The sequence below is a fragment of the Pseudophryne corroboree genome, chromosome 6, assembly GCF_028390025.1.
Source record: "Pseudophryne corroboree isolate aPseCor3 chromosome 6, aPseCor3.hap2, whole genome shotgun sequence".
Taxonomy (NCBI): domain Eukaryota; kingdom Metazoa; phylum Chordata; class Amphibia; order Anura; family Myobatrachidae; genus Pseudophryne; species Pseudophryne corroboree.
Genome location: NC_086449.1, coordinates 535,015,883 through 535,035,462, shown reverse-complemented (window position 1 = coordinate 535,035,462; position 19,580 = coordinate 535,015,883). Strand labels below are relative to the sequence as shown.

Below are 19,580 nucleotides of genomic sequence, written 5' to 3'. Positions count from 1 at the left end.
TTTTTAGTCCTAAAATTTGCACCGAGGTCGCTGGATGGCTAAGCTAAGCGACACAAGTGGCCGACACAAACACCTGGCCCATCTAGGAGTGGCACTGCAGTGTCAGACAGGCTGGCACTTCCAAAAAATAGTCCACAAACAGCACATGATGCAAAGAAAAAAAGAGGTGCACCAAGGTCGCTGGATGGCTAAGCTAAGCGACACAAGTGGCCGACACAAACACCTGGCCCATCTAGGAGTGGCACTGCAGTGTCAGGCAGGATGGCACTTCAAAAAAATAGTCCCCAAACAGCACATGATGCAAAGAAAAAAAGAGGCGCACCAAGGTCGCTGTGTGACTAAGCTAAGCGACACAAGTGGCCGTCACAAACACCTGGCCCATCTAGGAGTGGCACTGCAGTGTCAGGCAGGATGGCACTTCAAAAAAATTGTCCCCAAACAGCACATGATGCAAAGAAAAAAAGAGGCGCACCAAGGTCGCTGTGTGACTAAGCTAAGCGACACAAGTGGCCGACACAAACACCTGGCCCATCTAGGAGTGGCACTGCAGTGTCAGGCAGGATGGCACTTCAAAATAATTGTCCCCAAACAGCACATGATGCAAAGAAAAATGAAAGAAAAAAGAGGTGCAAGATGGAATTGTCCTTGGGCCCTCCCACCCACCCTTATGTTGTATAAACAGGACATGCACACATTAACGAACCCATCATTTCAGCGACAGGGTCTGCCACACGACTGTGACTGAAATGACTGGTTGGTTTGGGCCCCCACCAAAAAAGAAGCAATCAATCTCTCCTTGCACAAACTGGCTCTACAGAGGCAAGATGTCCACCTCATCATCATCCTCCGATTCCTCACCCCTTTCACTGTGTACATCCCCCTCCTCACAGATTATTAATTCGTCCCCACTGGAATCCACCATCTCAGGTCCCTGTGTACTTTCTGGAGGCAATTGCTGGTGAATGTCTTCACGGAGGAATTGATTATAATTCATTTTGATGAACATCATCTTCTCCACATTTTCTGGAAGTAACCTCGTACGCCGATTGCTGACAAGGTGAGCGGCTGCACTAAACACTCTTTCGGAGTACACACTGGAGGGTGGGCAACTTAGGTAAAATACAGCCAGTTTGTGCAAAGGCCTCCAAATTGCCTCTTTTTCCTGCCAGTATACGTACGGACTGTCTGACGTGCCTACTTGGATGCGGTCACTCATATAATCCTCCACCATTCTTTCAATGGTGACAGATTCATATGCAGTGACAGTAGACGACATGTCAGTAATCGTTGCCAGGTCCTTCAGTACGGACCAGATGTCAGCACTCGGTCCAGACTGCCCTGCATCACCGCCAGCAGGTGGGCTCGGAATTCTTAGCCTTTTCCTCGCACCCCCAGTTGCGGGATAATGTGAAGGAGGAGCTGTTGACGGGTCACGTTCCGCTTGACTTGACAATTTTCTCACCAGCAGGACTTTGAACCTCTGCAGACTTGTGTCTGCCGGAAAGAGAGATACAACGTAAGTTTTAAATCTAGGATCGAGCACGGTGGCCAAAATGTAGTGCTCTGATTTCAACAGATTGACCACCCGTGAATCCTGGTTAAGCGAATTAAGGGCTCCATCCACAAGTCCCACATGCCTAGCGGAATTGCTCTGTTTTAGCTCCTCCTTCAATGTCTCCAGCTTCTTCTGCAAAAGCCTGATGAGGGGAATGACCTGACTCAGGCTGGCAGTGTCTGAACTGACTTCACGTGTGGCAATTTCAAAGGGTTGCAGAACCTTGCACAACGTTGAAATCATTCTCCACTGCGCTTGAGTCAGGTGCATTCCCCCTCCTTTGCCTATATCGTGGGCAGATGTATAGGCTTGAATGGCCTTTTGCTGCTCCTCCATCCTCTGAAGCATATAGAGGGTTGAATTCCACCTCGTTACCACCTCTTGCTTCAGATGATGGCAGGGCAGGTTCAGGACTGTTTGGTGGTGCTCCAGTTTTCGGCACGCGGTGGCTGAATGCCGAAAGTGGCCCGCAATTCTTCGGGCAACCGACAGCATCTCTTGAACGCCCCTGTCGTTTTTTAAATAATTCTGCACCACCAAATTCAATGTATGTGCAAAACATGGGACGTGCTGGAATTTGCCCAGATGTAATGCACGCACAATATTGCTGGCGTTGTACGATGTCACAAATCCCCAGGAGAGTCCAATTGGGGTAAGCCATTCTGCGATGATGTTCCTCAGTTTCCATAAGAGGTTGTCAGCTGTGTGCCTCTTATGGAAAGCGGTGATACAAAGCGTAGCCTGCCTAGGAACGAGTTGGCGTTTGCGAGATGCTGCTACTGGTGCCGCCGCTGCTGTTCTTGCTGCGGGAGGCAATACATCTACCCAGTGGGCTGTCACAGTCATATAGTCCTGAGTCTGCCCTGCTCCACTTGTCCACATGTCCGTGGTTAAGTGGACATTGGGTACAACTGCATTTTTTAGGACACTGGTGACTCTTTTTCTGACGTCTGTGTACATTTTCGGTATCGCCTGCCTAGAGAAATGGAACCTAGATGGTATTTGGTACCGGGGACACAGTACCTCAATCAAGTCTCTAGTTGCCTCTGAATTAACGGTGGATACCGGAACCACGTTTCTCACCACCCAGGCTGACAAGACCTGAGTTATCCGCTTTGCAGCAGGATGACTGCTGTGATATTTCATTTTCCTCGCAAAGGACTGTTGGACAGTCAATTGCTTACTGGAAGTAGTACAAGTGGTCTTCCGACTTCCCCTCTGGGATGCCGATCGACTCCCAGCAGCAACAACAGCAGCGCCAGCAGCAGTAGGCGTTACACTCAAGGATGCATCGGAGGAATCCCAGGCAGGAGAGGACTCGCCAGACTTGCCAGTGACATGGCCTGCAGGACTATTGGCTTTCCTGTGTAAGGTGGAAATTGACACTGAGGGAGTTGGTGGTGTGGATTGCAGGAGCTTGGTTACAAGAGGAAGGGATTCAGTGGTCAGTGGACTGCTTCCGCTGTCATCCAAAGTTTTTGAACTTGTCACTGACTTATGATGAATGCGCTGCAGGTGACGTATAAGGGAGGATGTTTCGAGGTGGTTAACGTCCTTACCCCTACTTATTACAGCTTGACAAAGGCAACACACGGCTTGACACCTGTTGTCCGCATTTGTGTTGAAATAATTCCACACCGAAGAGGTGATTTTTTTCGTATTTTGACCAGGCATGTCAATGGCCATATTCGTCCCACGGACAACAGGTGTCTCCCCGGGTGCCTGACTTAAACAAACCACCTCACCATCAGAATCCTCCTTGTCAATTTCCTCCCCAGCGCCAGCAACACCCATATCCTCATCCTGGTGTACTTCAACAGTGACATCTTCAATTTGACTTTCAGGAACTGGACTGCGGGTGCTCCTTCCAGCACTTGCAGGGGGCGTGCAAATGGTGGAAGGTGCAAGCTCTTCACGTCCAGTGTTGGGAAGGTCAGGCATCGCAACCGACACAATTGGACTCTCCTTGGGGATTTGTGATTTAGAAGAACGCACAGTTCTTTGCTGTGCTTTTGCCAGCTTAAGTCTTTTCATTTTTCTAGCGAGAGGATGAGTGCTTCCATCCTCATGTGAATCTGAACCACTAGCCATGAACATAGGCCAGGGCCTCAGCCGCTCCTTGCCACTCCGTGTCATAAATGGCATATTGGCAAGTTTACGCTTCTCATCAGACGCTTTCAATTTTGATTTTTGGGTCATTTTACTGAACTTTTGTTTTTTGGATTTTACATGCTCTCTACTATGACATTGGGCATTGGCCTTGGCAGACGACGTTGATGGCATTTCATCGTCTCGGCCATGACTAGTGGCAGCAGCTTCAGCACGAGGAAGTGGATCTTGATCTTTCCCTATTTTAACCTCCACATTTTTGTTCTCCATTTTTTAATGTGTGGAATTATATGCCAGTATCAATAGCAATGGCCTACTACTATATATACTGCGCACAACTGAAATGCACCACAGGTATGGATGGATAGTATACTTGACGACACAGAGGTAGGTAGAGCAGTGGCCTTCCGTACCGTACTGCTATATATACTGGTGGTCACTGTCAGCAAAACTCTGCACTGTACTCCTCCTACAGCGCCGTAACTAGGGCTGTGCGGACGGGGCCTCGCACACAGCGCATTTGCTGTGGGGGCGCACTGTCCGCAATGACACCGATTGGCCACCCGTGATATTTGTCCAGTGCATATTACTATAACAGCCGCAGCGCTAGGCAGATAGGGACAAGAGCGTCCCCCCCAGTGTGCTCCGCCCCTCTTCCCTGTCCTCTTCTGTTATGTGAGAAGGGGACTTCCGGGTACAGGAGCCGGCCCGGCGGATACATCTCTCCCCGCGCAGGACCCCCACACAGCAGTGTTTTCAGCACACATTTCTCCAGCTCATTATGACTGGCGGGACAGCCGGAGGCTCAGGTAAGGATCCCAGAACTGGCTTACTGGCTGCGGCTGAAGCGGGAGGTGCATTGAGTTGTGGGATCGGGTAAGGGGACATAGCCGCGGTTCTGATCTGCCACGGAGTAGGAGACGCAGCTGCTACTGTATGTATGTGCTGCTGAGGGGGCACAAGAGGGGGGGGGGGGCTCAGGGGCCAGGTGTTTGCTATGCACTGGACAGAGGTGGGGTGAGGAAGCTGTGTACTGGGGAGGGAGAGCTCTTGACTCTGACGAGTATTGGGAGGGTGCCTGCCGCTACTTATGAGTATTGGGGAGGAGGAAGAGGGTATTTATGACCATTGGTATGTGTTTTTGGCTGCTGCTGATGTCATTGAGGAGGGTGCTGTTTGCATCTCTATTTTATCCCATCCACCTAGCCTCTTAAAAATTTATATATATATATATATATATATATATATATTGTATGTGTGTGTGTGTGTGTATGTATATATATATATATATATATATATATATATTTCAAAGGTAATACCGGCACTCCAAACGATATAAATAAAGTTCCTTTGCTGCGGTGCCCTCCAGGTCAACAATTGACAAGAATAGAGTGAAGAAATTGGTGGCACTCAGGCAGGCTGGTAAATGCAAAGAAAATGTCCCTTTATTTGGCAAATAAAGGGACATTTTCTTTGCATTTACCAGCCTGCCTGAGTGCCACCAATTTCTTCACTCTATATATATATATATATATATATATACATATATGTCTATTTAGATTAAAATTGTGGCGCCACTCATGAGACTTGCTGCAAAATTTAGGATTTAATACGTCCTACATATGTTTCGAGCACATGCCCATTGTCAGGGATCCCCTGACGACGGGCATGTGCCCGAAATATTTGTAGGATGTATTAAATACTAAAGTTTGCAGAAAGTCTTATGAGTGGCGCCTCAATTTTCTTCTATGTGAGCTGCCGCCATACCGTGGGAGGGCACCAGAGCATATACACAATAATATAAAGTGTGAGTGCCGGGTCTATCTATATACACTGCTCAAAAAAATAAAGGGAACACTAAAATAACACATCCTAGATCTGAATGAATGAAATATTCTTATTAAATACTTTGTTCTTTACATAGTTGAATGTGCTGACAACAAAATCACACAAAAATGATCAATGGAAATCAAATTTATTAACCCATGGAGGTCTGGATTTGGAGTCACCCTCAAAATTAAAGTGGAAAAACACACTACAGGCTGATCCAACTTTGATGTAATGTCCTTAAAACAAGTCAAAATGAGGCTCAGTAGTGTGTGTGGCCTCCGCGTGCCTGTATGACCTCCCTACAGAACCTGGGCATGCTCCTGATGAGGTGGCGGATGGTCTCCTGAGGGATCTCCTCCCTGACCTGGACTAAAGCATCCGTCAACTCCTGGACAGTCTGTGGTGCAACGTGGCATTGGTGGATGGAGCAAGACATGATGTCCCAGATGGGCTCAATTGGATTCAGGTCTGGGTAACGGGCGGGCCAGTCCATAGCATCAATGCCTTCGTCTTGCAGGAACTGCTGACACACTCCAGCCACATGAGGTCTAGCGTTGTCTTGCATTAGGAGAAACCCAGGGCCAACCGCACCAGCATATGGTCTCACAAGGGGTCTGAGGATCTCATCTCGGTACCTAATGGCAGTCAGGCTACCTCTGGTGAGCACATGTAGGGCTGTGCGGCCCCCCAAAGAAATGCCACCCCACACCATTACTGATCCACTGCCAAACCGGTCATGCTGGAGGATGTTGCAGGCAGCAGAACGTTCTCCTTGGCGTCTCCAGACTCTGTCACGTCTGTCACATGTGCTCAGTGAGAACCTGCTTTCATCTGTGAAGAGCACAGGGCGCCAGTGGCGAATTTGCCAATCTTGGTGTTCTCTGGCAAATGCAAACGTCCTGCACGGTGTTGGGCTGTAAGCACAACCCCCACCTGTGAGCGTTGGGCCCTCATACCACCCTCATGGAGTCTGTTTCTGATCGTTTGAGTAGACACATGCACATTTGTGGCTTCCTGGAGGTCATTTTGCAGGGCTCTGGCAGTGCTCCTACTGTTCCTCCTTGCACAAAGGCGGAGGTAGCGGTCCTGCTGCTGGGTTGTTGCCCTCCTACGGCCTCCTCCACGTCTCCTGATGTACTGGCCTGTCTCCTGGTAGTGCCTCCATGCTCTGGACACTACGCTGACAGACACAGCAAACCTTCTTGCCACAGCTCGCATTGATGTGCCATCCTGGATGAGCTGCACTACCTGAGACACTTGTGTGGGTTGTAGGGAGGTCATACAGGCACGTGGAGGCCACACAAACTACTGAGCCTCATTTTGACTTGTTTTAAGGACAATACATCAAAGTTGGATCAGCCTGTAGTGTGTTTTTCCACTTTAATTTTGAGGGTGACTCCAAATCCAGACCTCCATGGGTTAATAAATTTGATTTCCATTGATAATTTTTATGTGATATTGTTGTCAGCACATTCAACTATGTAAAGAACAAAGTATTTAATAAGAATATTTCATTCATTCACATCTAGGATGTGTTATTTCAGTGTCCCTTTATTTATTTGAGCAGTGTATATGTATATATATATATATATATATATATATATTCTCATCTGTCTCTCTCTCTTGACTCCTATGTGTGTGTGTTTATCCTGCCTCTGTCCCTCTCTCGTCTCTTGTGTGTGCTTCTGTCTCTCTCCCGCCTCTGCCTCTCTGTCCTGTGTGTGTGTCTCCTGTCTCTCTCCAGTGTCTCATGCGTGTCTGTGTGTGTCTCTTTCCCCAAGTCTCTCTCTTTCTCTCTCTGGACATGATACACTAAGGGGAAAAATGCAGTAAAAGCTAAATTTTTCAGGGGGTTACCGCATTTCCATATGCACTAAGGCCCTCTATCCCCAGGCTTTGGTCCGGAGGGTTGCATCAGCGAAAGCTGGCAAAACCTTATAGAAGCCTATGGGCTTCTTTCTGCATTGTGCTGCGAGAGGGATCCATTCGTATCCCTCCTAGAATCCCTCGCGTCTGCTGTGTCCCTCTGCGCATATGCAAACAGACTCCCGGGGCCGATACCCGAAAGTCCAGTAACCGGCGCTCATCGAAAAGGGCAGCGCTTATAGGAAGAGATGTCCTTTGCGGAGCTAATCGTATACGTTAGTACATATGTGATTAGTACCACAGTGGTGCAGATGCGGTGTGTGGTGGAATGTATTTCGCCTTCCGAGTGTATCCAGCCCTCTTTCCCCATGTCTCTCTCTCTCCACCATGTCTCTCTCTACCCATGTCCCTCTCTCTCTCTCTCTCTCTCTTCCCCGTGTCTCTCTTTCCTCATGTCTCTCTTACTCTTTCCCCATGTCTCACTCACTCTTTCACCATGTCTCTCTTGTCTCCTGTGCGTGCCTCTGTCTCTCCTATCTCTCTCCTGTGTGTGTTTCTTCTGCCTCTCTCTCCTGTCTCTCTGTGGCTCTGTGTGTGTGTGTGTGTGTGTCTCTCTCTCTCTCTCTTTCCTCATTTGTCTGTCTCTCTTTCTTTTCCCATGTGTGTCTTTCCCTATGTCTCTTTTGCCTCTGACACCTGCTTCCACCTGGCCATTAGTGCAGATGGCGTCTCACCAGGACCCTGCTCTACTGTGGCGTAAAATTTATAAGGGGCTCTACTGTGGTGTAACGTGTATAAGGGGTACTACTGTGTGGTGTACTGTGAGTATTGGATGCTACTGTGCAGTGTAATGGGACTGTGGATGCCTTTGTGCTGTGTAACGGGTCTGACGGATACTACTGTGTGGTGTAACGTGACTAACGGATGCTACTATGCGGTATAATGGGACTAATGAATGCTACTGTGCAGTGTAATGGGACTAACCAATGCTACTGTGCAGTGTAATGTGACTAGCAGATGCTACTGTGTGTTGTAATGGGACTAACGGATGCTACTGTGTGATATAATGGGATTTACGGATGCTACTGTTCTGTAACTAATGGACGCTACTGTGTGGTATAATGTGACTAATGGATACTACTGTGCGGTGTAATGTGAATTGGTACCATTCTGTGGCCCCATAACTTCCCCATAAAGCCACACCCCTATATTTTGGGCACATGCCATTCCTATTTTAAATATGGGGGAAGAGGGAGCACCAATTCTCAATCTGGCACAGGGCACCAAAATGTCTAGTTACGCATATGCCTGTCGTAATGTGTAAAAGGAGGATTCTGCCTGCCGTAATGTGTAAAAAGGGGGACTCTGCCTGCCATAATGTGTAAAAAAAAAAGGGCTCTGCCTGCTGTAATGTGTAAAAAGAGGGCTCTGCCTGCTGTAATGTGTAAAAACTGGCTCTACATGGTGTAGTGGCGCTACTGGGCAGCGTAATTGGAATAATGGAGACTACTGTGCCACGCCTCTATATTTTTGGCGTGTGCTTACGCTACGCACTGTCCCTATTTTGAATAAGGGGGGGGCGCCGATGCCCTTTCTTGCACACAGCGCTAAAATGTCTAGTTACGGCACTGTCCTCCTATATAATATACTGGTGGTCCCCAGTGCCCACAATAAAGCAGTGTGAGCACAGATATATGCAGCACACTGAGCACAGATATGGAGTGTTTATAAGGCAGACAACGTATTCTGGTGGTCACTGTCAGCAAAACTCTGCACTGTACTCCTCCTATATAATATACTGGTGGTCCCCAGTGCCCACAATAAAGCAGTGTGAGCACAGATATATGCAGCACACTGAGCACAGATATGGAGTGTTTTTCAGGCAGACAACGTATACTGGTGGTCACTGGTCAGCAAAACTCTGCACTGTACTCCTCCTATATAATATACTGGTGGTCCCCAGTGCCCACAATAAAGCAGTGTGAGCACAGATATATGCAGCACACTGAGCACAGATATGGAGTGTTTTTCAGGCAGACAACGTATACTGGTGGTCACTGGTCAGCAAAACTCTGCACTGTACTCCTCCTATATAATATACTGGTGGTCCCCAGTGCCCACAATAAAGCAGTGTGAGCACAGATATATGCAGCACACTGAGCACAGATATGGAGTGTTTTTCAGGCAGACAATGTATACTGGTGGTCACTGTCAGCAAAACTCTGCACTGTACTCCTCCTATCTAATACAGCTGCTCCCCAGTCCCCACAATTAAGCAGTGTGAGCACAGATATATGCAGCACACTGAGCACAGATATGGAGTGTTTTTCAGGCAGACAACGTATACTGGTGGTCACTGTCAGCAAAACTCTGCACTGTACTCCTCCTATCTAATACAGCTGCTCCCCAGTCCCCACAATTAAGGAATAAGCACAAATATTTTTGCATCAAGATTAATAAACGGAGAGGACGCCAGCCACGTCCTCTTCCTAACATTTCCAATGCACAAGTGAAAATGGCGGCTACGCGCGGCTGCTTATATAGAATCCGAATCTCGCGAGAATCCGACAGCGGGATGATGACGTTCGGGCGCGCTCGGGTTAACCGAGCCATATGGGAGAATCCGAGTATGCCTCGGACCCGTGTAAAATGGGTGAAGTTCGGGGGGGTTCGGTTTCCGAGGAACCGAACCCGCTCATCACTAAAAAAAAACATCCAAGATCGTCCGGCATCCCACATATCCGGCGATTTCGGACTCCATTACATCCCGTCCTCTGCCTCCATTACATCCTGCCCTCTGCCTCAGACCTCCTTGTGTCTGGAAAGATACACCATGGCCCCACACTGGGTACTCTACTATATGTTCACTGGTCTACTGCATGTTTACTAAGACCAATCCTGAGCTGTAGATAAGTGTGGTTTCCCTCCTTTATACTATTGTAGGGGAGGATCATAAACTCCAGGCTAAACCTACACCACCTAATCTATAACTGTTACATTTCATACAGGTTATTTCTTGTCACCGTTTTTTTTTTTTTTTTTTTTTAAGTATTTTACCATGTTTAATACATGTTAAATGGCAATTTATTTATTTCCATGGAGGAAGTTTAGAAAACTGGTTAGATATACCGTATATACTTGAGTATAAGCCGACTTTTTCAGCACATTTTTCTATGCTGAAAAAGCCCCCCTCGGCTTATACTCGAGTGAGGGAGTTTGAGTGACAAGTTTGGCCTGGCAGCCAAGATGACAGATAGATTTGCCAGCCAATCTTATGGGGGTGAGGGTGGAGCCTCTGGTGAGTGGCGGGCGGCTTTATGTATATGTGTGTGACTGAGGGAGGGTGGGTACGCCCCCGGACAGGGTCCTCCTGCAATTCCCTCCATCAGGAAGGAAGACATTGCCGCCTTGCCCAATGCCGCTCTCTTGGTAAGTGCGAGCTGCTCCGCAAGCTGTCAGTCAGTGCAGGGTGAGCTGAGGCGCGTGGCGCGAGCCGCAGCCCGTCCCGCGGGTCCCGCCGCCTGGGAAGACATCGCCTCCGCTGCCGCCTGCCGTGCTTGGTGAGTGAAAGACCAAGAGCAGGCTGTCAGGGCAGGGTGAGCTGAGCTGTGGTGGCGCAGTCCGCAACTCCCGCCGCCAGGCCCGGGAATACATTGCCGCCGGGCCCGGCCCGTCGCTGCCCGCACTCGGTGTGTTAGAGATGGTGCAGAGTCTGTCAGGGGGGGCACTGGCTGCTAAACACAGACTGACTCTCACTCTTAGTCAGTCTGTGTGTAATACGCAGTCGCCGTCCACGCGGAGCAGGAGCTCCATACTGTTTGTGTGTGCACTGCAGCACTGTGTGACATCATGTGAGACTGTCAGCCCCTAATGCAGTAGAATTAAATGTACGGTTCATGTTTTTTAATATCTATGTGGCCTTTATCTTGATTAAATGACACTGGGGGCATATGTGTTTCTGGCACTATGGGGGCATGTTTTTATCTGGCACTGTGGGGGGATAGCTGTCACTGGGGGTATATGTGGCACTGGGGGCACAGCCCTAGCAACAAGCATTACCCCCTGGCAACAAGCATAACACCTACCGCATGAAACCCCTGGCAATGAGCATGACACCCTGAGCATGAAAACCCCTGGCACCGTGCATTTGCCACCCTAGGCTTATACTCGAGTCAACAATTTTTCCCAGTTTTTTGTGGTAAAATTAGGTGCCTCGGCTTATATTCGGGTCGACTTATACTCGAGTATATACGGTAGTTTGATTTTCCTTAAATAAGTTTTGTGACTAAAAATTGACCTGTAAATCGCTTTAAGAAAAAAAAAGTCTTCATCACACTTTCTGCAAACTAACCAGTGTATTTCTGCAACATTCTTCTGCATTTCTTTATAGTGTGAAATAAAAGCTCCTTATAGTCACTTTGCACCTAGCAAGCCATGTCCGTGTTTTCTAGGAACAGAGGCCCTCATTCCGAGTTGTTCGCTCGTTAATGGTTTTCGCAACGGAGCGATTTGTCGCAAACTGCGCATGCGCAATGTTCGCAGTGCGTCTGCGCCAAGTAAATTTGCCAAAAAGTTAGGTATTTTTTTACTCACGGCTTAACGAAGAAATGTCTTCGTTCTGGTGATCGGAGTGTGATTGACAGGAAGTGGGTATTTCTGGGTGGAAACTGGCCGTTTTATGGGTGTGGCCGTTTTATGGGTGTGTGCGGAAAAACGCTGCCGTTTCTGGGAAAAACGCGGGAGTGGCTGGAGAAACGGGGGAGTGTCTGGGCGAACGCTGGGTGTGTTTGTGACGTCAAACCAGGAACGAAACTGACTGAACTGATCGCAGTGGCAGAGTAAGTCCCGAGCTACTCAGAAACTGCAAAGAAATTTCTATTCGCAATTATGCGAATCTTTCATTCGCAATTCTGCAAAGCTAAGATTCACTCCCAGTAGGCGGCGGCTTAGCATGTGCAAAGCTGCTAAAAGCAGCTAGCGAGCGAACAACTCGGAATGAGGGCCAGAGAGCAGTGTGAGGAGTGACTCATATCAGGTAAATTTTGCTATTTTTTTTAAACTCTTCAAGGTAACACTAAGTATAGTGCATGTCATTCTGCCATTAAAATGGAATAATTTTTCCTCAACATTTGGGTCTCTAATCAAATCTATGAAACTTTTTTGTTTCTCTATAAGCCTTATACTATATTTAGAATGAGGCCTTTCATTCCACCTTAAAGCATTATTGCTCAATTTAAAATGACATTCTGTATAATAGAAGAACAGGGAAGCATGACTACTATGTATGGACATAGCTATGCAGCCTGTTATAAAGACCACAAACATTTCAGGCACCATTAAACAGTGCTGACTTTAAAAGCCTCTATGAAGAAAAGGAATCTTTTGGCTACACAGATTAGACAAGATGACACATTAGTGTGTTTAGCATCCCCATGGATTATACCATATGTGCAGTTCTTAATATCAGTCGTCTGCTTTTCTCTCTATCTCTCTACGTTATATTGAAGCTTCATGAAATAACATGACTGTTATCTGTTATATTCACTTAAACCGATAGTGCAGACTAAAATGATTAACATTAGGCAAATGACTATCTTAATTAAAAGACCATGGGCCGGATGTAATGGCTTGCGAGACAGCCGGAGCTCCAAGACTCCGGCCGAACGGGTGGTCTTCAGTATGCCGAATGTCGGGATTCCGGCGCACAGTATACCGGCGCCGGGATCCCAACACCCAGCATACTGACAGCTATTCTCCCTCGTGGGGGTCCACGACCCCCCTGGAGGGAGAATAAACAGCGTGAAAGCGCGCCACAGTGTCCGCAGCGTAGCGAGCGCAGCGAGCCTGCAAGGGGCTCCTTTGCGCTCGCCACACTGTCTGTATACCGGCGGTCCGGCTCCCGGCGAGGGTATGCTGGTCGCCGGGAGCCCGGCCGCCGGCATACCATACTACACCCCGGCCGAACTCATAAAAATTTTTAAAGCAGCAAACGTTTACAAGGCAAAACCTGGTTGGTTTTACCTTGTAAACATTTGCTGCTTTAAAAAAACGTACGAGTTCGGCCGGAGTCTCGGAGCTCCAGCCGTCTTGCAAGCCATTACATCCGGCCTAATATCTACAGGTATTATATAAAAAATAGATACAAATTGCAACTGTCAGAACGGAGATAGGCAGAAATGTGCAAATTTGCAACTAAGAATGCATTGGTTGCAAAAACACTTAATTTGTGCCCATGCATAGAGATCTGTCTGACTCAAAATCAGGGCTATTGGGGGTAATTCAGAACTGATCGCTCACTAGCGTTTTTTTGCAGCACTGCGATCAGGTCAGAACTGCGCATGTGTATGCACCGCAATGCACAGGCACATCGCACAGGCACAAAGCGGATCGTTGCTGTGCGATGGGTTTTTACGAAGAATCCATTCACACAGCCGATTGCAAGGAGATTGACAGGAAGAAGGCGTTTATGGATGGCAATTGACCGTTTCCAGGGAGTGGTTGGAAAAACCCAGGCGTGTCCAAGCATTTGCAGGGAGGGTTCCTGACATTAATTCCGGCGCCGGACAGGCTGAAGTGATCGCAGCGGCTGAGTAAGTTCTGGGCAACTCAGAAACTGCACAGTTTTTTTGTACTGCTCGGCTGCACATGCGATCACACACTTAAATACACTCCCCGGTGGGTGGCGACTATGGGAACAATGGACTGTAAAAACACACTAGTGAGCGATCAGGTCTGAATTACCCCCCTTGTCACTTACTGTGTATTTGCAGTAAAGAAAAGTGATGCAGTATATTTGAATGATTAAAGGTGAGATAATGATAGAAAATCAGCACTGGCAAATGGTTGCAGGGCATCTGGGGTTGGGAGGGCAAAGAATGAGCACAAAATTATACAGATGTTAAAAAAATATATATAGTACAAAGAGCCACCAAAGCCTGCAACTTATTGACAAAAAAACAAAAAAAAAACTGGAAGCATACCTGAATTGGCCATTGGCAGGGGTTAAAGTGTGTGTTTGGGGGGATGACAAGGTGGAACTGAGTTCCATCACCTGTAATGGTAGGTGGAACTAGTTCTGCCTCTGCCATGGCCCTGTATAGTAATTCCAACAGAAAAGCTTGCCCCGCTACCCATGTCAATAGATGATGTGGGCAGCACTAGTGTAACGAAGAGGAGCAGGCTCTGTACATGTTGAAGACAAGATGACAGGGGGATTAAGGGACACAGAGAGGTGAAGAAGTTGCTGAAGGGACACAAGGCATGGAGCTGTTGGAGGGCGGTGAGCTGCTGTAGTGACAGAGGCAGAGATGTGTATACAGGGCACTACTGTGTATAAGGGGCAATACTACTGTGTGCAATATGTGTATAACTGGCATTACTGTGGGTATTATGTGTAAGGGGTACTACTATTGTGGGCATTATGTGTAAGAGGCACTACTGTGGACATTATGTGTATAAGGGGCACTATTGTGGGCATTATGTGTATGAGTGGCAATACTACTGTGGGCATTATGTGTATAAGAGGCCATACTGTAGACATTATGTGTATAAGCAGCACTTCTATGGGAATTATGTTTATAACTGGCACTGCTGTGAGCATCTGTGACACGTGGTAAGGTGAGGTAGAGCCTTTCCTGTCATACTAATGTATAAGCCAGAGTTTTGACTATATAAAGTATATGAAAATACAAAGAATATATTAGAAATATCTTCTTTGTATTATTCTAATAATTTTATAGTCAAACCTCTGGCGTAAACGTTTATGGCATATCTTTCCGCACATCTCTGATCAAAACTCACCATATTCCATCTTTGTATAATGCCCACGTGGGCTCATATATTGTTTGTAAATCTGGCTCTGGTACTACCTAGGGCCTCCTGAGTCATTTACCTCACTGCACATCCCTGGTGGGCATTATTATTTATTTATTATTTATTAACAGTTTCTTATATAGCGCAGCAAATTCCGTTGCGCTTTACAATTTGAAATAACAATAACAAACTGGGTGATAACAGTCATAGAGGTAGGAAGGCCCTGCTCGCAAGCTTACAATCTATAGTACTCCATTATGTGTTATGAGTACTACTATTGTGGCATTATGTGTAAGAGGCACAACTAATGCGGGCATTATGTGTATAAGTGGCACTACTACTGTGGGCATTATGTGTAACGGGCACCACTGCTGTCGGAATTGTGTATAAGGGGCACTACTGGTGCATTGTGTATAAGAGGCACTACTGTGTGGCATAATGTTGATAGTGGGCACTACTGTTGTAGTGTAACATGAATAAGGGGCACTACTGAGTGATGTAATGTTAATAAGAAGCACTACCATGTGTCAGAACATGAATAAGGGGCACTACTATGTGGTGTAATATGAATCAGGGGCACTACGTGCAGTGAAATGTGAATAAGATTGTGCTGCGTTGAGTCATTTGAATTGGGGGTACTATTGTGACCACAACCTTTTTTTTGGTGCACACTGCTCCTTTATAAAGTAAGGGAGGTAGGTCACAAATTTACAGCTTGCAAGGGGGTGCCAAAAACCCTTGCACTAGCTCTGGTTCCACCTAATGGGAGGGGGTGTAGGTGGTAGGGAAAAATGAGTTCCACTACCGCTCCAGGACCACTTTAAGATTTGGCCCGTAGTACTTCCGTCTGATTATATTAAATTGAAGCATTAGCAGAAACAGCTTGACCTGTGGCCGAAAAGATCAAGATGTTTTCCAGCCCAATGAAATCCACTACATTTTATTTATATAGTCTATTGTCTAAACAGTGTGATATACTAGGTCGACATTCATCATGAGAATGTCCACATGGTCAAAATGTCGACAGGCAGCATATAAATATAAATGTGCTTAGCATGTTGACATAGATCATGTTGACACTACTGGAATGTTGAGATGATAGAAGGTCATCAAACTGTACCGTACCTGGTGGTCCAGCAGTGTCTTCCTTGGTCCCAACAGCAGTGACATCTTCAGCAGCGGCTTACCTTTCCATGTGGTCACATGAGGAACAGTTCTGGAGGAGTCATAGTGTTCTGGTGAGTACAGTGACAGCCCCCTATCTCAAATCCCTACCCCTATCCCCTCTTCTCTAATGCTTAACCCTCCCCTCCACACTGTAGCCAAAAAAATAAATTAGTACAATAGATAAGCCCTACATTTTTTCACACAATTTCTCACAGGAAAAATAGGCATACTATGTAAAAAATGTACTGTGCCATGTAAGCTGTAATTCTATATTGACTTAGAACAAATAAATAGTCAACGACGAGTAGAAACTAGATTCTCTAAGATGTTAAACTGAAAATATAAATTTTTGTCACAACTGTGAAAAGATGTCAGCAGAGCTCTCTTGAGATATGAGACTTAAACATACATGAAGTAATTTTCAATGCACAAACAGTAAAGCACGCTGCAATATTCTGTTTAGTGATATTGGGGGTCATTCTGACCCGATCGCAGCGTGCTTTCGTTCACACAGCTGCGACCGGGTCACTACTGCGCACATGCGGGGGCTGTAATGCGCACGCGCGTCGTTGCCCGGCAATGGTGGTCATTCCGAGTTGTTCGCTCGCAAGCTGCTTTTAGCAGCTTTGCACACGCTAAGCCGCCGCCTACTGGGAGTGAATCTTAGCTTATCAAAATTGCGAACGAAAGATTAGCAGAATTGCGAATAGACACTTCTTATCAGTTTCTGCGTAGCTTCAGACTTACTCGGCATCTGCGATCAGTTCAGTGCTTGTCGTTCCTGGTTTGACGTCATAAACACACCCAGCGTTCGCCCAGACACTCCTCCGTTTCTCCAGCCACTCCCGCGTTTTTCCAAGAAACGGTAGCGTTTTTTCACACACTCCCATAAAACGGCCTGTTTCCGCCCAGAAACACCCACTTCCTGTCAATCACACTACGATCACCAGAACGAAGAAAAAACCTTGTAATGCCGTGAGTAAAATACCTAACTGCATAGCAAATTTACTTGGCGCAGTCGCAGTGCGAACATTGCGCATGCGCAGTTAGCGGAAAATCGCTGCGATGCGAAGAAAAATACAGAGCGAACAACTCGGAATGACCTCCAATGACGCTGACAGCGGCGATCGCAAGAAGATTGACTGCAGGAAGGCGTTCTGGGGATTCAACTGACCATTGGAGACCATTTTCGGGGTGTGGTAAGAAAAATGCAGGCGTGTCCAGGCGAACGGAGGGCGGATGTCTGATGTCAAAGCCGAGCCCATCATTGCTGGATCCGTCGCACAGGGTAAGTATGTCCAGGGCTGGTCTTGTTTTGCAGGAAACTTTTTTAGCATTGCAGGGCTGCACAAGTGGACGCAGCCCTGCTATGCTAAAATACACTCCCCCATAGGCGGAGATTAGTTGATCGCACCAGCAGCAAAAAGTTGCTTGGTGGGATCAACTCGGAATGAGGGCCTTTGTGTCTCAATCTGAGCTAATGTGCCTTTTTCTGACAAAGTGTATAGGGCAACAGAAGCGAAAGAGCATCATCCATGTAAAAAAGCCTGGTGTGAACTTTAAGCCAAAGACAGTTCAAAACAAAGGTCCTAATTCAGACCTGATTGCAGCAGCAAACTTTTTCTATAATGGGCAAAACCATGTACACTGCAGGTGGGGCAGATATAACATATGCAGAGAGAGATAGATTTGGGTGGGGTGTTTTCAAACTGAAATCTAAATTGCAGTGTAAAAATAAGGCAGCCAGTATTTACCCTGCACAGAAACAAAATAACCCACCCAAATCTAACTCTCTCTGAACGTTATATCCGCCACACCTGCAGTGCGACAGAATAATTCTCTGATGCTTACTTAGCTCTTACATGTAAGACTGTCATATATGCACATAAAGGTTTCTTTTCCACCTTCATACCCTTATAGGTCTGTGGGTAGGCGCAATCATGCACAAAAGGATGCTCGACAAAGACGCCAGGAGCATCAAAATGCGAAAATGCGTTGGAAAGAGGTAACCAGAGGAACACACACATCTGTCTTGCCAGCAACATAAAGTCTGCAACCATTGGGAGTGTAAAATTATCCCGGGGTTCCACTCTCCAATAACTGGTGACTATGCTGTTACCTGACCTATGTGAGGTGATGTGAATATGATGTGAAACGGCCCTGCTTTTATTTTTGGATTTTATGCGGAAATAAATGTAATTATAGTTTGACATTTGATGTGTGTTTGATTGCGCCTACCTGCAGTCCTATGAGGGTATGAAGGTGGAAAAGAAACTTTATGTGCATATATGCACGGCAGTCTTACATATAAGAGCTACTGTATGTAAGCATCAGAGAATCATTATGTCACACGTGATGAATTTTTCCCAGCAATTGAAGGGGAGCATAATCGGTGGAAAAGATCTGCTAAAGTAGTGTCCACATATCCCACCTTTGCATGTATCTGGATCAACCATTCGCTTGACCTGTGAAGTGTTGGTGTTCAGAAGGACAATGGGATGTGAAGTATACTTGTGTTTGTTTCTAATTATAGTGCACATGTTGTTGGTACTTTTGTACACTTTAAAAAAAGAAACTGCTTATTTGAAGACATCTTAGGGGGTGATTCAGTGTTGATCAGGCACACTGATATGCGGGGGGATGCCCAGCACAGGGCTAGCCCGTCCCGCATGTCAGTCCCTGCCCTGTCACAGAAGTACAAAAGCATTACACAGCGGCGATGCTTTTGTACTTCAGGAGTAGCTCCCTGCCAGCGCAGCTCCTGCGCGCTGGCTGGAAGCTACTTGTCACTGTCCACCCCCGGCACAGTCCGGCCACACCTGCGTTGGCCAGACCGTGCCCCTTAAATGCCGGCTTAATGCCACCGTCCCGCCCAGCGACCGCCTGTGCCTGTCAATCAGGCAGAAGCGATCGCTAGCTAAAGACAGCCATCGGCTGTCTGTCATGTGCCGGCGCACTGCGGCATCGGCACATGCGCAGTTCAGCCCTGATCGCTGCTGTGAGAACACGCACAGCACCGATCAGGTCTGAATTAGCCCCTTAGTTGGGTTTCAGAATAATGGATGTGAAACCCTGCTGTGCAGTATGTTTTACTTCCTTGGATACTTTCTCAAGTGCAGCAGAAGACTTATGTTCTTATTGGTTAATTGGAGTAATATCTTGTAGAATACACATTTCTGTAGAAACAATCCAAGGTTGTTCAACTAAATTTACTTTTGGCTCTTGAATTGATTCAACATTT

At 46.9% G+C, this 19,580-nt stretch overlaps 2 long non-coding RNA genes across 2 annotated transcripts in view; one reads left to right on the top strand and one right to left on the bottom strand.

The window, feature by feature from the left end:
* LOC134932842 (uncharacterized) overlaps nt 1–19,580 on the bottom strand; it is a 311,651-nt gene that overhangs the window by 198,093 nt on the left and 93,978 nt on the right. The window lies entirely within an intron of this gene.
* LOC134935419 (uncharacterized) lies at nt 10,717–18,554 on the top strand. Its single transcript, XR_010180129.1, has 3 exons — nt 10,717–10,789; nt 16,334–16,410; nt 18,260–18,554. It is a non-coding gene; the product is annotated as an uncharacterized LOC134935419 (long non-coding RNA).